At 45.3% G+C, this 14198-nt stretch overlaps 1 protein-coding gene across 8 annotated transcripts in view; it reads left to right on the forward strand.

The window, feature by feature from the left end:
- The window catches only part of ZMIZ1 (zinc finger MIZ-type containing 1), a 362798-nt gene that overhangs the window by 262513 nt on the left and 86087 nt on the right, over nt 1–14198 (forward strand). The window contains exon 1 of one of the 8 annotated variants that reach the window (XM_054070995.1): nt 1180–1337. The exons of 6 other annotated variants lie outside the window; for them this stretch is intronic. The gene's annotated coding sequence lies outside the window, so the exon portion shown is untranslated. Of the gene's footprint in view, nt 1–1179; nt 1338–1747; nt 1932–14198 lie in introns of those variants that run through there. One more of the 8 variants, XM_054070996.1, reaches the window with a different exon arrangement.

Genomic DNA, 14198 nt, shown 5'->3' on the forward strand with positions numbered 1-14198 from the left:
AAGGAAGTGGCTCTGCCCCGCAGGAGCCTGGCAGGAAAAGGCTGGGGCTCGCCTGGCCACAACTGAAACTGCCAGTTTTATCTCCGAGAAGGAGTAAAATTCTCACATAACCTCCCTGCTTGGGTTTTCCCCTTTGACGCTGGGCTGCCCTGTGGCATGGCTGGATACTTGAAACCTGTGTAAAGCTCTTCGGTGGGCAGTTCTGAGCTCGGAGTGGCGTAGGAAGGGAATGCTGTGAGGCGGGATGAGCCCTTGGAAACCCCCGAGTGTGACCAGCCCGGCTCAGTTTTCCCTCGGCAGGGAATCCCTCAGGGCCAGACCGGCACCTCCTGCCCTGGCAGCCCCCTCCCCGCGGGCACCTCCTGCCCTGGCAGCCCCCTCCCCGCCGGCACCTCCTGCCCTGCCAGCCCCCTCCCCGCCGGCACCTCCTGCCCTGCCAGCCTCCTCCCCGCCGGCACCGCACGTCCTGACGGCCGCTTCCCTGCCCGACACCTCTCGCCCCGGTTCTCCTGCCCCGCCGCTCCCTCCTGCTCCATCCCTCCCTCCCCGCCGGTCTCTCCCGCTCCATCCCCTCCCAACCTGTCCATCTCGTCCCGCCGCTCCCTCCTGCTCCATCCCTTCCCGCCCCGGTGCCTCAGCTCCATCCTCTTCCCACTGGTCCCTCCCGCTCCATCCCCTCCCAGCTCCATCCCTCCCTTCCCACTGGTCCCTCCCGCTCTGTCCCTTTCGCTCCATCCCTCGCTCTCCCGGTCCCTCCCGCTCCATCCCTCGGTCCCCCTCTCCCGGTCCCTCCCTGCCCGGGGCGGGCGGCGGCCGGTGCGGAAGGAAGGGAGGGAGGAAGCTCCTGCCGGCGGGGCCGCCCGCCCCGGGCGCTGCTCTGGCCGCTAATTAGCAAGCCTGGTTTGATGGATTTAGTCAACAGCATTCAGCAAACAGAGGAGGGGGGGGAACGAGCGCGGGAGGTTTCCTAAATCCGAAGCCTTCCCAGCCCCGGTGCCCTCAATGCTTTGGTTCGCGGACCCGAACAAGTGTTAGTCCCAATTAATTGATCGGGGGGGATTTGTTTTAGCGTCCTGGCCGGGTGCCAGAGGCAGAGGCTTTGTCCTCGCGTTTTAAGCACCACCCCTCCTCGCAAGTTTGAAATGTGAGCTGCCTGGGTGGTTTTTTTTCTCCCCTCCTCTCTCTCTCTCTCTCTCTGTCTCTCTCCCTCCCTCCTGGCAAAGTGGCTCTGTGTGTGTGTGAGTATGAGCAGGAGGGAGAGGTGTGATGGGAAAGCAGGAGATGGATCACTAGAGGCAGAAAAGAAACCCCATCAATATCAGTAACATGCGGCCGAGGTGAGATGATTTTTTTCCTGAGCATTTGATTCCTCCCCCCCCACCCCCCTTTAAAGCCCCCTTTCCAGAAGATGTAAAGCAGCTTTCTGCCATGCTGCGTGCTGGAGCGATGTCACAGGGATGCTGACATGTCTGATGCCGTTCTGGGTCCGTGCGCGTACGTGTGAAGTTTTAAAGCTTAACCTGATTCTCTTTATTGTCTCTAGAGGGTTGTAGCTGGAGCACAAATAGCCTGTTGGCAAGTACGGCATGAGCCCATTAGCAAGACTCCATCTGTGATTGGTTTTGCCTGGAAACCGGGAGACAAGCGATGAATAATTGATGTGTGTTGTGCAGTAGCTGGACAGGCAGAGAGCAGAGCGAGTGAGCAGGGTGCCCTCGGAGGGGGGAGAGCGAACACGCTTGGAAATAGCTACTGGCTGCCTTGTGCTGAGATGAAGGCAACCCCGGCTGTCTTTGTTCTGCACTGGCTGGTTTCTGCCTAGAAGTGTTTGCAGACATCTGTGGCCTTTTTCTGCAGCAGAAGAGAGGCAGGCGCGCCGAGGAGGGGGAGCGGAGAAAGACGGGGGGGTTTGGATGGAATAGAACTTGTGGGTAAGTTGGGGAGGGGGGTACATACGCGAGTGGGGATGTGTGTGTGTGTGCATGACTGCGTGTGTGTCTGTGTGTGTGTGACTGTGTGTGTGTGTGCCCGCTCGAGGGTGCATTGTGGGTAAAGGCAGTGCTGCTGCATCTTGTCAGCGGGGATGGCAGCGGGAAGCCGGGATGGGGCGCACGCAGCCACCCTGCCCTCCGGTTGCCTCTTGGGAGATTCGGGGTGGCGAGAAGGGAATTCACGGTTTGCTAATATACCTGGGCTTTACCATGTTTTTCATTTTAGGGGTGAAGTGTTTAATGTTATACAAGAATCTTGCTTATTGTATTTGCAGTCATTGAGCCCAGTGGCAACAGCAATTAGCAGCGGCGTTTTCTCCAACTTTAGCCTGCCTGGCACTGTCAAAACATGACGTGCTGCTCTGCGAACAGCAGTGACAATACTGCTGCCACCATTTCAGTTTTGGTGTCTTTATAAAGAGCTCACCATGCAGAACTCGCATCCCAAAGAAGTATCGGTATCAATGGTAGCCTCGGGTACTCACGTTAACAAGTTTTTTGCCCCTTGTGTTGAGTAATAACAAACGTTTTGTTGATTCCTTTGCCTGTGTAAAAACTAAAAATATTATTTAATTTGCATTTGATTTTACAGAGTTTTCGGAAAGTTTCAAACTAGCGATGCCAGAGTGGAATTTGGGATGCTGGTTTTTTTGGTTTTTTTTTTTTTAGTTACTCGGATTAAAGCAAATAATAACTTAAAACTGACTAAAACGGCATATATTAATGTATAGCAAAAAGGAAATACAAGGGATCCATACAGCTTCAGTGTTAGCAACAGCATGGTTTGCTGGGGGAAGAGACTTGCCGTCGCAGGCAGCAGCTCCTCAACCAAAGCTATTGCTGCATAAAGTGGAATAGACTTTGCCTAAAGTAGTGGCAGTGTCCTGTGCCCACTAACATCACTGTGAAAACAAAGGTTGACTTCAGTCACACAAAGTACTCCCCCTGTGTTCAGGTGAGCCCACGTAAGATCCAGCTGAAAATCCCTTAGTAGCTATCAATTTTTGATGAGATAAATGCTCTCTGACAGGCTGAACTGGCCAATTGGAATGCCTGTTCATGACAACAATTTATCTTGGCCCATAAAATTACAGAAGATGAAGTTTGTGGTGCAAATTTGTAGAGTTTTGAGAGAAAAGTTACTGTGGGGGCAGTTCCTTTCCAGAAGTCATGTCTGGATCAGGTTACGCTGACCAGATCATTAGGCCTAAGAGAAACAATTAGCATCGCTGAAACATTACCTGGAAATGGAAGTACATAAAATTAAGATCCAACTTAAGTTGCTCTACTTTACCAAATATTCCTTTAATTTTTTTCTTCAGTTAGAACTTTATCATTGTTACATTGGTAAAGAAAGTAATTGTCAGCAGGTAATCGTGCATGAAAGTAGAAGCTGCTCTCAGTCGAGCGAAGACGTGTTTCCTCCGTGCTGTCCCCGATCTGCTTAGAGGGATCTTGTTCCTCTTTTCTCTGAGGGCTTAAGTCAAGATGGCAGTTGAAGCACAGGAGAACTCAAGAACAGGAGTTTGGGTTTCTGTAAACTTACTTTAGAAGAACCCAGTCAGTAACGCTTCAAGTGTGAATTGAAGCCATCAGAAAAGCGTTACTAAAGCCTCAGGTTTGAATTCATGATTAAAAGTTTTATTTTAAGAGTGCTTAATGTTGATTCCCACCTGCCCCGCTTTTATCCCTTTCTAGAGGAATCGTCACAAAATCCCCAGAGGAATATGTCTGGAAAGGCATATTTCACTAGTGAAGAAGTCATCCAAACGCACAAGGGGCAGGTTCATGACAACAACTGAAATTACCAAGCGTAAGAGAAGTTTGGCACTTAAGCCTTTAATCTTGTGTAGACGTAGTAGAATGGACTCAAACATCAAGCCTGTGCGTGTCAGTGTCTCAGTGGGCCTGGCAGAAATGTTGCTGTGTTCATACTTCAGTGAGACATGTGCAGCCTTATTGGTGTGCTGCCTCACTGGTATTGCTTGTGCCCAAAGGAGCGTGTGCTCCTGGAACTCTCACTCAGAGAGGACAGCTGTCTGTTACAGAGCAAAACAGTGTGCAAACTAGCAGTGAGAGAGGAGTAGTTGGTGCAGGGAGGCAGTGGAGACTCAGACCCTGGAAGATTCAAAGTCAGGTTGAATAGGGCTCTGAGCAACCTCAGATGTCCCTGCTCCTACAGGGAGGTTGGACTGGACGACCTGTAAAGGTCCCTTCCAACCCAAAGCCATTCTGTGATTCTATGATTACAAGATGTGTAACTAAGACAAAAGAATCATGGGTTTCCCTGTCACAAGGTAAGCTGAGGATACAGAAGCTCCCATGTTAGTCTCGGTTGTCACTGGGATGCGACAATGCCAGGCTGTGTTCTCATGAGCAGGATAGGAGTGAAAGGGGTATTCCTGATGATCAGCAAGGAAAAGAAACAGAAAACTGTGTCTCTGTGGGATTTTACTGTTGTAATTTATTTTTTCTCTGACAACAAAAGGAAGGACAGAATATCGTATTAAATAGCAAAAGAGCTAAGTGGGGAAAACAAACCCAAAACCTTACCACGTGGAACATTGCTGTAAGGATGTTTCTGAGATCTCAGTGAAGGTATTCTGGTTTTGTTCCTCTTGGTTTGAGAACAAAGGCTACCACAGGAACCACTGTCTTCTGGGTCTCCTCTTGCAAGTAGAACTGCTGTTTTGTCTTGGGAGGAGCAAGCAGAAGCTGCTGCTAACAGGCCACTGGGAAACTGCTTATAAACAGCTGGACAGCAGGGCTCTGGCTCAAGGAAGAGATGGGGGGGAAGAAGGAAAAAGTGACTTCTTCACAGCACTGCTTGGCTGTTGCTGCAAGGTGGTTCCGAGCTATCCGGCTGGAGCTGGGTGATCTAATCTGAGGATCAGAACCTGGCTGGGCCACGTGGATAGCTGTGCAGGCTGAGGGGATGGTTGCTACCTCCAATACCTTGCAGGGTACAGTGTACAATGCAGCATAGATATATTCTGGGAGTTATAAAATGTTGCTGTAACAAATGTCTCCACTGCATGTCCTCTAAATTTCCTAGAGTTCACTGTGGTGGTTTTCCTTGTAATGTCTTTCCAGAAGAAACCAGAGTGTTCTGTGATAAAACACTAGGCATGGCATCCTTTTCCCTGCAGTGGGGAATGACTGATCCTCTCTTTGGAGAGCCCAAAACAAACAGATCCTTATAAAAATAGATAAAAGTTAATACACTGGCAAAAAATGTACTGTGTTAGTATCTATTGACTCTTCTAACAGCAGGATAGGGACAAAAATTCCACCAAGGTATATCTAAAAGGCTTTCACAAGAGAATGTTAAGAGGTATAGAACAGTTGTTCAAGAAGTAGTTAAAATGACCTTCTTTAATATCAGAACAGTTTGAAGTTATCGAACAAAACCTCTTAAACCAGACTGGAAAAGGAGGAGCAAGCCTTCAGATGGAATGGATGTTTGGGTAATTATCAGAGGTACAGCAGTGCACAATAAAGCAAAGCAGTAATAGCTTTTAAGGCATGATGAAGAGCGCGTATCCGTTCATCATCAATGAGAAAGCAGCCAGCCAGTCTGGCACGTGTTTTGGCTCTGTCACTGAGGATGCAGTAAGGAGATGAGAGAAGCCCAAAAAGATCACAGGCAGGTTATTTTCCCTATGCTTAATAGGAGTTCCCTGAAGAATTTTCTCCTTAAGATCAAGACAAACTGTAGTTATAAAGTAAAATGAGTGGCACTGGGGCAGCGATGACTTCAGCAGTGCAGAAGGCTGCCACTCAGTCTAACTGCAATAAGTATTACCCATTTCTCTAGTTCTAGACCTGGATCATTCTCAAATGTGTTGCATTCGCCGAAGTGTGTTACAAATCATAGAATGGTTTAGTTTGGAAGGGACCTTAAAGATAATCCAGTTCCACCCTCCCAGCCATGGGCAGGGGCACCTTCCACTGAATCAGGTTGCTCAAAGCCTCATCCAGCCTGAGCACCTCCAAGGATGGGACATCCACAACTTCTCCTGATTCTTAGCATGTTGGAGCTCATTCTGTTGACATTAAGGCAGTGCAACCTATGGCAGTTTTGCCTGTTCCAGAATAAAAAGTTGATTTTGTTCTCAGTTGTCTTCAGTGTTTATCAACTTATAATCCTCTAACTGAATTTTCTTGTTAGTAGTTAGTAGTCTTCATACCCTCTCAGTGCCTCTCGCATCCCTTGAATTTCAGGAGGTAGGCAAGATAGACTCTTGTCTGTGGTGACATCCTGGAAGCAGGCCAAACCCCACAACTGTTTGTAAATACAGCCTTGTTAGGATGCTTTTGAATACCATCGGTTCCTCCTTTGACATGCTCATCGTTAAAACTATTTTTACTGGATTTCCAAAGTCATTCTGACCTAGCTTAGTGACAAATGAAGAGAGTAGAGGTTCAGCAAAAGCAAACTACGTCAACCTGAGATGCTCCTAAAAATCGTTGCTTTGCTTATTCTTCCATATCTTTTCTTACTCAAGCCTGTGAATGTAACAGAGCACGCTGAGATTGTCTTACATCTCTTTTCAATGCTCAAATAGCTCTGCTAACCAGCTTTACTGACCTGTTGTTTATTTTAGTGGTTTCATATATTGAACATTTTTATTAACAACCTTAGTTCTGCATTATTAAGTAGTAGGAAAAGAAAAAAAGTACTGTGGGGAGTTTTTGCAACTTAATTATTGCCACTTACTTATCTATATTCCAGCCAGATTTCAAAGAAAGGCATTAACAGTACTTTTACTCTCACTGCATTATCTATGGGCAATATCCAACTGTTTAAGAAAGTTGAGTTTTCCAAGCATCGCCCTAACACCGGAGCTTTCCGAGAAGCCTGTCATGACTCACTTATTCATACAGATTGCAGTGGCTTATGTAGTCTTGATCCTGCTTGATCTGCCAGTGGTATTTGCTTCTATTGATCACAGGCCGTATTTGACTGCCTTGAGCAGCTCGTAGGTCTCCCTGGCTCTGTTAACAGGGGCTGCTATGGATCTCACAGCTTTCTTGTTTTGCAGCTGTCAATAGTTTTGACTCCAGCCATCGTGCTCAGGCAGATGTGCCACGGAGTTGTATCATCCCCTTTGTGGTTTTGATATGTTTGGTGAGCTTTGGTGCCATAGCTGCTGTTCTGTCCAGGTTTGGCTGCCAGCTCTGGTTTATAATGCATGTTGGGCAGTGTGCCTCGCTGTTGTGTTGGTTTGTAGGTGTGTAAAAACTCCTCCTATCCCAGGGGTAATAAAATGGGATATTTTTGGAAGTCAGCACCAGTTCCTCATGTTCCTACATACCTATTCATCCGTATGCATTCCTGCTGCTTTCTAGCAGTGGAGAGGTTGGTCTGGAAGAAACTTCTAAACCGTGTAGTCTTCTTGCACATGGACAAACGCTGTTAAATTGTCCCATTTCCATCAGTTTTCCAAATGGCTGTATATGGTCTCTGACTGTTCCTCAGGGTGGAAACATTGTAGTTCCTTGATTGGCTGATTTACCTGGAAGGTCCTTAATGTGACTATCTAAAGATATTTGTGGCTGTGAGCAAATATGCTTCATTAGACAGAAGTTACATTAGAATCAAGTTAAAAGCAGAAATGTTAGTGTAAGTTTGTATATGGTCTTAGTCCATTATAAACCATGGATTTTAATCTTTTTGCTAAATGACTTTATGGCTTGCGAATGTACTTTGAACCTCTTTGAAAAACAGAAGCATAGATGGTCCTTGCGTATTTGTTTCTGATTTTAATATGAGGATGACCTTCTTCTGAGCATGTAATTAAGCTTCTGTCTTATTATTTGTGGCTCCTTGTATTGCTTTCATAGAAAATGGGCCCAGCAGATGGTGTTTGAGCAGAAAGAGGAGGTAGCCAGTGGCTGGATTTTTGAAGAACTAGTTGAAATGGAGAATTATGAGGATTTTTTTTTCTCTTGTAAGCAACACATATAATACACCATGACCCACTGGTTTTACCCTTCTATACAGACAGTTGTACATTTAGTGAGATGAGGATGTTGGCCTTCTGGCTTGCCTGAGGTTCAGCAAGCTGCTGCTTTGTCTTTTCAGCTACAAAAATTGTCAGGAGGGGATTTATTCTCTCATCTAGAGAGTTTTGTGTTTGGAGAGTTCGTTGATCATTTGTATGTAATACCTCATAATCTTGGATTATGTATTTTGCAGTATGAACAGAAGATACAGTTTATAGTTTCTGCTAAGAGCAGATTATAAGAGATCAGAAAATGGAAGTTTTGAAGTCCCACCTGAAGTGTTGACTTGCGCCTCTCCTGTAGCACTCATAAACCATTTGCAAAGGCAAAAATGTACTCCTTGTTAAATGACTGTAATCCACAGTGTTTTAGAGAGCTAGATGATTTCTTGATGTCTATTTCTGAGGCATTTACCTCCACCTGTAGCCAGCCCATTCCATTTAGTTTGTCTTGCAGACAAATTAGCGAGCCATTTGTATGTCAGATTTGGTCAGTAGTCAACTCCCTCCCTCTTACCTATTGAGCAGCTTTTAATTGAATTGATTGTGGTGTCAGCAATTTATTATTCAGATGGATGTCACTCAGAATCTTTTGAAAGAAGAAACAAAATACCTGAAGATCTATTTGTGAATATCCTGATGGTGCTCTATTGGAGAGTGTGCAGAGCACCTTTCAAGCCTTTTCTGCACACACAGGCAATGATCTGTATAGTCCTGTCCTTTCTGTTAGCTAGTTTGGAATGTGAATGGTTAGGTTTTATATTTGTTGGGCTGACAATTGGACTGGATGATTATAGAGGTCTTTTCTAACCAGAATGATTCTATGAAATACTCTTGGACAGGGTTGAAGCGTGTGTTGCTACCTGCAGTGATTACGTGGCTGTTCTTGAGTAAGGTGTGCTGAGGATTTAAGCCAAAATTATTGTGTCTTGCTAATTGTTTTAACTGTTGACTTAGATACTCATCATGGTGAAGTGATACTTCTCAAAATCTGAATGCTGTCCTGTTATCCAGAGGTGATTGCAGATCACCTGACTGCCATGCCAGGATGTCTCCTGCCTTGCTGCTCTGCTCTCGTGTTGCCCTGCTGATGATGCTCCCACCTGAAGAGGACTAGTGAAATTACTTTAGTACTGACAGTGGCTACAGGAAAGCTGGGGAGAGGCTCTTTATCAGGGAGTGCAGGGACAGGACGAGGGGGAAAGTCTTTAAGCTGAAAGAGGAGGGGGTTTGTATGAGATATTAGGAAGCTGTTTGTTACTGTGAGGGTGTTGAGGCACTGGAACAGGTTGCCCAGAGAAGTCGTGGATGCTGCATTCCTGGAGGTGTTCAAGGCCAGGTTGGATGGGGCTTTGAGGAACCTGATCCAGTGGGAGGTGTCCCTGCCCATGACAAGGGGTATTGGGACTGGATGGGCTTTAAAGTCCCTTCCAAACCAAACCGGTCTATGAAATCTGTTATGGGGCATGTATTCTTAACCTTGCATCGTATGAATTTTGAGTAACATGGGAAATTTGATACTGCAAACAGGATTACCATGTCAGGTGAGCATACCCGGTGCTGGCCTTCATGGCCACCAGGTTCTGCAAAGGCTCCCAGGGACTGCAGTTGGTGGAAAGACCCAACTGGTGTTTTTCTCCTCTCAAGCAGCGTTGTGGCTCTAGTTAACATTGTTGACACTGTACAGTTTGAAATGTTTTATGGTATTACATCTACTTAATCTTTAATGTTTTCTGTCAACATCTATCGTGACCTGGTGGCCTCTGGTTAGTAAAATGTGCCCTCACAGGCTGCCAGAGACTCTAATGGAATTCGGCATTTGAAATTATCAGACCTGTCAAAGGGGCTTATAGTCCTGGGAGAGCTTTGAGGGGTGTCTCACCACCACTTGAACACGCATTTGACCTGGTTGGAGTGTGGGTTTTTTCTTGCTTGTTTTGGTTTTACTTCCTATTAATACTTTCAAAACTGTGGGGGGAAAAATGGTTCCCTTGGTGTCTTTATAAGTCATCTCCTCGGTTCTGTCCCAGATATCTTTTTTTGGCTGCTTTCCTCTCTCTTGTGCTTGTAGATGAAGCTCTGCAGATATTTCAGTGGGAATAAGGAAGGGAAATAAGGACTGTTCTGTGTGTTAGTCAGTGCGTGCTGAGTGCTGAAACGGGTCAGGAGCAGACATCAGGCTGGCCTGGGGGATCAGGCTCATTGAAGAGCTTACAGAGGTGCTGAACCAACATCTCTGGAAACGAGCATCCTTGGTAGAACAAGCGTGGGAAGGACTAACACTGCACAATTACTCATCTTTACCACCTCTCTGCTTTATCCTGAGCTGAGAAGAGTACTAGAGGTGCAAAACCATTTACCATAGAATCATAGAAGGGACCTCAAAGCCCATCCAGTTCCAATCCCCTGCCATGGGCAGGGATACCTCCAGGTTGCTCAAAGCCTCATCCAGACTAGCTTTGAACACCTCCAGGGATGGGGCAGCCACCTTTTGTTTGGGAGTTTTCAATTACTTGTTGAAACGCTGCAAGTAGTTTTGTATAGCCTTGGTGGTCTTGCTGTGATTATAAACACAGTACCTGGTGGTCATCAACACTGAGAGATTCTGGGATGTTTCTGAACTGAGAGGTGTTACATGGTTCTATCCAATAGAAAGTGGAACATGCAGAAGACACGGCGTAGTGACCGTGTCACACACAGCCTGTAGCTTGTAGCAGTTTGTGAAGTCACCTCTCCTGAGCCTGTTTCCCAAGTCCCACCTCAGAGCTGTTTCTCTCCTCGAGGCTGTTCCATCAAAGTGATTTGCTTCATATTATTGCAGGCTGTTAGTGTGGCTTTTTTTACTGAAAGGGTGCTCCAACTGTGGCTTCTGATGTCATGCCACACTGACTCAGTTTCTTACCACCGTCAGAGTGATGCAGAGTGAGGAAAGCTAATAAAATGCTGCCATTGGAAAAATACATCTTGTTTGAGACCTTGTACATAAGGGACAGAGAGAGGTGCACCACAGCCATTCAGTTTGCAAGGAAAAGACCTTCCGTTATACAGATATTTTTCATTACATCTGCATTGTTCTCATATAGCACAATCAAGCAAGGTAACCAAAAATGTGGTCCCTGCTACTGAACTGTGTGTAGGTATTACTCCCATAAATAAAATTAATTACAAAAGAAAGTTTGAGTTGTCTGACGTGACATTAATTGGGATAGACACTGGAATAGATTGCCCTCTGAGCAAGGAGAACAAATAGACATATACTTGTCCTCCAGAAAAGTCAGTCTGCTTCATTTTTAGAGTAATTGCATTATATCTTGAGCTGGAATGCCCCAAAATCCTGATTCCCTAAAAGTTATTCTCTCTTCTTTGGCATACAAATCCCAAGAATCTCCTAGGGCCCCTGCTGCACTAAGCAGGAAGAGATGGGGACGTAGGAATGAAATTGGTCATCAGCCAGCCCTGGAGAGTGTCGTGAGATGGGTTGTCCTTGCTGATCCAAGAGCTGGAGTATATTGACAGGTAATGTTTTTAGTTCCTGACAGCATAGTGGCTGATCTCTTCAGCTGCTGGCAGCAGATGCAGAAGTGATGAGTGTGTGGTAGGAAGCCAGACATCACACTGCTTCCTGTGCTTGTCTTGGGATGCGAGAAACAGACATGTCATTGACAGTTTTCTTTTTGAAATGATGGCATCATTTTGGAAGGGTTCATTGTAGATGAGAAATAATTGCTTGGTGGAAGGAGAGGAGAGGATCCCTCTGAGGCAGTGGCTGCCCGTTGGTGACAACCTAGGATTGTCTCTGGCTCCTGGGAAATGGATGTTTGAAAAGTTGCATGGCTGTCATCACAGGAAGTACCTGAACTGTTGCTGTTTCTAGTTTTGTGGCAAAGACATGAGGACAGCTTGGTAAAGACGGATAGCAATGAAATGTCATCTTTCAGTACTCCCTGTTGTTTATTTAGGTGGGTCACAAAGACCTCAGATCCCTACTTTTTAATAGGTGTTTATTAAACAGCAAGGAAAAAGGAGTTGATGCAGTCAGACGAGCAGATTTCCATTGTGCCAGATTCATCAGTCCTGATTCTCTACTGGGTTCTTAGTGTCAAGTCAAGAAAAGCTGAGGCAGATCCCTGGAAAATGGGACCTCTGACAATGTTTAGGTTATATAATCCTCAGTGTTGATTCCCAGTTGTGATGATTCCTGTTACTCGAATGTTTACTCTGAGCTTCCTACCTTCTCCTCAGTTTTAAGTGTCTCTCCTGTAGCTAGAGTGCATATGCCCAAACCATATCATAGAATGGTTTGGGTTGGAAAAGCGCATCCAGTTCCAATCCCACTGCCACGTACAGGGACACCTCCCACTGCATCAAGGATGCTCAAAGCCTCATCCAACCTGTGAACACCCAGGAATTTCCCCAAGTCATCCCAAGTGACAGATACTTTACTTGAAACATGCTTATGACTTTCCAGTTTAAGGATGTACAAATTGCAGGTGTCAGGTGACCCAAAGAAGATGGAAATAAGGGAATTTGTTTGAATGAGGCAGAGCCTGATCATAAAATCAGACTATGCGAGTTAAATATCTCTTGGTTTGGTGCCATCCCAAGGGATGGGCTGAGTATTTCCTCAGCAGCTCAGTTCTGCCTGCTTTCAGCTCTGTGTTTAATACATAGTGGCATTTTCCCTCAGTGTTGCCTCACTTTTTACTTCTGTGCCTGCATTTGCGCAGTGCCCTGACTGTCAAAACGCCTGACTGCAGTATGAAAGTTAATGTCTTAGTGTGAAAGTAATATTTATTATTCATCGTCTTTACACAGGAGCATCTCTGTATTTCTTGATCTTCACAAAGCGTTTCAAATAGCTGATAATTGTTCAAAAATCTCATTTTAAATAGCGCTTTTTACCTTAACGTGGAGGCTGGTTGTGGTTTTGGTTTTCTATCGGTGGAATCGCCATGAACCACCCTTCTGACTGATGCCATTTCAAGCTGCTGTGCAGTTTGACTAATAGTATTTGGCAAATTTTTCAAAGTTTTCTTAATTTTTTTACCAGTTGTCACGGTCCAAAACTGGAGTCTACAGCTGAGTTTTCCCATCTGGATTTTCATTGTTTGCCTAATCTGTTTTGAGATCAGCTTTGCATGAATCAAGGACCCTAGGGAAAAAAAAAAAAAATCTAAGTGGCTCTCTCCAGAAGCTTCTGCTGCAGATTTCATTGATGATTAAGATATTTCTGGCCTGTCCTTAACTCCCTTTTCTTTTTCTAATTACACTAGAGATTGGAGATCGCGTTACATGCTGCATGAATAGTAATATCCGCAATATCAGTATTGACTGAAGTGCAAAATAATCCATAATCAGATTGCCTCCATTGATAGTAATTTCTCTTTTAAAGGCTGGAAGAGAGCTCTACCTGTGTAGAGAATAGAATGGACCTGTGTTCTGGTTTGACAGTGCTGTAAATAAACAGGGAAAAGAGAAAAAGAAAGGGGAAGAAAAGGTTACCAAAGGCCAGGTTGGGTGGGGATTTGAACAACCTGATCCAGTGGGAGGTGTCTCTGCCCATGGTAGGGGAGTTAGAACTGGATGGTCTTTAAGGTCACTTCCAACCCAAACCATTCTGTGTTTCTATGAATTATGTAATTGCTAACATTTTAAATTTAAATTAAACTTCAGCTGCTACAAATCAGCTCTCAGACGGGTAACTTCTGCCTGCTTTCTTCAACCGCTTCCCATTTTCCTACGGATCTGCATATGCTTCCCTTTTCATAATCTGAGCTCTGACAGTTTACCTGCTGTCCCCTGAACTTCAGTTTTATGTGATGTGAAAGTCATGCACCTTTTGGGAGATCATTTATTACTCGGTTTCAGGGATTTCTCTGAAACCTGAAAGAAAGGCATTAAGCTATACCAAGGGGGAGTTTTGTGGAGTGAGGATGAGATCAGGTGAAGCAAGATCGACACATAAAACTGTGTGAGCATGGAAATGTTGTTAAGGACTATGCTTATTTACAGCTCTCAATAAGGCAAAAGTGCTGGGGTAGGTATAGTTCTACAACAAAAATGGCCTTTTGCTGGTGCAGCTTGTTTCACTCAAGGAATTAGTGTGAGCTGTAAACTAGCAAGACCTCTTGTCTTTGCTGATATAAACTGTTTGCAATAGGCATGTATATCAAACTTTTTGAGGATGGTTGTGCTGGCA

The sequence above is a fragment of the Cuculus canorus genome, chromosome 7 (assembly GCF_017976375.1).
Source record: "Cuculus canorus isolate bCucCan1 chromosome 7, bCucCan1.pri, whole genome shotgun sequence".
NCBI lineage: Eukaryota > Metazoa > Chordata > Aves > Cuculiformes > Cuculidae > Cuculus > Cuculus canorus.